The sequence below is a fragment of the Bison bison genome, unplaced genomic scaffold (genome assembly GCF_000754665.1).
Source record: "Bison bison bison isolate TAMUID 2011002044 unplaced genomic scaffold, Bison_UMD1.0 scf7180017864343, whole genome shotgun sequence".
Classification (NCBI taxonomy): domain Eukaryota; kingdom Metazoa; phylum Chordata; class Mammalia; order Artiodactyla; family Bovidae; genus Bison; species Bison bison.
The window spans coordinates 2327796-2330482 of NW_011494915.1; the positions used below are offsets into that span (position 1 = coordinate 2327796).

Consider the following 2687-nt stretch of genomic DNA (forward strand, 5'->3'; position numbering starts at 1 on the left):
GGTGCTGGAAAACTGGTCAACCACTTGTAAAAGAATGAAACTAGAACACTTTCTAACACCATACACAAAAATAAACTCAAAATGGATTCAAGATCTAAACATAAGACCAGAAACTATAAAACTCCTAGAGGAGAACATAGGCAAAACACTCTCCGACATAATTCATAGCAGGATCCTCTATGACCCACCTCCAAGAAACTGTTTTTAAAAAGTGAGAATTCACTCATTAGTTGCTTGTGTAATTACTATGTAAAAAATAGGTAAACCTCTTTTTACAAATCAGGTGAGTTGAATATTTTATATTTCTCTTTCTGTGAAGAATCTCAACCGAGTCACATGCAGTTGCTTTGACTAGTATATGGCCCTCACTTTTCTCAGAATCTATGACTTTGGATAGAAAAGTAAGCTCTAAAAAGTTCATTGTGCTTGTATGATAGACTGTGAAATACCAGGCATGCTATGCCAGCAAATCCTGTGTGTCTTTGTGCTGGGTTTCAGATGTTCTCAACTGCAGGACGGGGCTGGGAGAAGTGGGCAGGGAGCAGAACGGGGCCTGGAGTCAGGCTTGTTTTGTCAGTCAGGTTAGGGGTCTTCAGGCTGTGGCTGAATGAAAAAGCGGTGGCTTGGGTCTGGGTGGCTCTGGGGAGCTCTTTAAGATCCAAACACTAGAAACGCTTCTGACCACAGAATGCATTCTCCTGATTAGAGGAGAGGAGGTCCTGGTTGTCCCCCTGCTTGTCATACAAGTGGAAAATTTTAGATAAAGAACAGGGGGGTTCCCCGGAGCAGAAGAAGAGGTTGTCCGTATGGGGAATTAGAGGTCTGAGGAGACCTCTCCCATTTACCTTGAAAGGGAGCATCATAAGTTTTGAAAAATAATAAATAATGAGCAGACTTGGTAGGGAGAGAAAAAGGAGAAGCAGAGGAAATAAGTGTCCTTTTCTCCCAATATTTCAGAGAAGGTGGATAATAGACACTGCTTAAAGCCAACATTTAAGTAGTCAAGGATTAAGTGTGCCATTTAAAGCATAATTATACATACAGAAGAATTAAACAAAGCAAATCTGGAGGTAGAAAAAGGGAAGAGAAACAATGAGGATATAGTATAGCACAGGGAATTACAGCCATTATCTTGTAATAGCATTTAATGGAGTACAATCTGTAAAAACACTATATCACTATATTGTACACCTGAAACTAATATAATACTGTAAATCAACTATACTTCAATTTAAAAAAATGAAAGAAGGAGAAAAAAAGAGAGAGGGTGAGGTTAAGGTTGTAGATGAGTAGTCCACTTGAACTGTTTCTGTTCGTTCAGTGGTAGGATGGTATATGGACACGCATACACACAGAGGTGCCAAGACACATTTACCAGCAGGATCATGCTCCTCTTAGAGGCTCTAGGGGAAAATTCATTCCTTTGCCTCTTCTAGCTTCTGGGGGCTGCTTGTGGCCGCACCATTCAGTCCCTGCCTCCATCTTCACGTTGTCTTCTCCTCTTCTGTCTGTGTCTAACCTCTGCCTGCATCGCTTTTATGATACTTACGATGGCATATAGGACCCAACAAGATGATTCAGGATAGTCTCAAGATCTTTAATCATACTTGCAAATAACTTTTTTCTTTAATAAAGTGATTAGGACCTTTGGGTGCACTTTTGGGTGCCCATGTTTCAATCCAGTACAACCCAACTTTATTAGGTTACAAACATTTTACCAAAAGGAATACTACAGACATTTGATAACTAGAAATGGTGACATTCCCAATGCTCTAGGCACAGTTTAAGAGCAAGTTTGCCACACTTGGACAATAAAAAGTGCTCTGGAACTCAGAAGGCATGAATTGAGTCCCAAAATTGTTATTTTCTAGCTATGTGACTTTGAAGTCAAAGCCCCAGAACCTGAGTCTTTTGTTAACACTGTAAAAGTGGTTCAATGATAATATAAGATTTTTATCTCTCACAGGATTTTTCTGTTGTCCAAGTCAAACATGAGATGGGCAATGTTTTTTCAACTATAAAATATATGCAGGCACTAAGTCCGTAAGAAATGGTTAAAGTCAGATATATGTGGGTAGTTGGCTTCATATGAACCATATTTCAAATATTTTGCCATCAAGTGGATCCAGAAAAATTTCTGAGTAATACTATATGTTTAATACAATTTAGAATGCATAGAAAATGGACTTTCTAAAGACCCCAATAAACACACATGGATTCTCAGGGTTTCCCAAAGAGTTTTGCCAAGTTATTATTGCTATACTTTTTGTCTGCTGTTCTTGAGTAGCTTGTGACATTCCTTTTTTCATGAACAAGTTACCGTCAGAGACAGCAAAATAACCCTATATTTAGAAACATATAAGATACGGCAGCAGGCGAACCCACTTTGAGGAAATCTGTCATGTGCCTCACTGCTTAAGGCAGTGCTTGGAGTTAGAATCCCCAGAAAAATCCCCAAGAAAAAGAAATGCAGAAAAGCAAAATGATTGTCTGAGGAGGCCTTATAAATAGCTGTGAAAAGAAGAGAAGCCAAAGGCAAAGGAGAAAAGGAAAGATATACCCATTTGAATGCAGAGTTCCAAAGAATAGCAAGGAGAGATAAGAAAGCTTCCTCAATGATCAGTGCCAAGAAATACAGGAAGACAGCAGAATGGGAAAGACTAGAGATCTCTTCAAGAAAATGAGAG

General features: G+C 39.1%; 1 protein-coding gene across 5 annotated transcripts in view; it reads right to left on the reverse strand.

Annotated features, from left to right (window-relative positions):
* The window catches only part of KCNIP1 (Kv channel interacting protein 1), a 410971-nt gene that overhangs the window by 58849 nt on the left and 349435 nt on the right, over positions 1–2687 (reverse strand). The window lies entirely within an intron of this gene.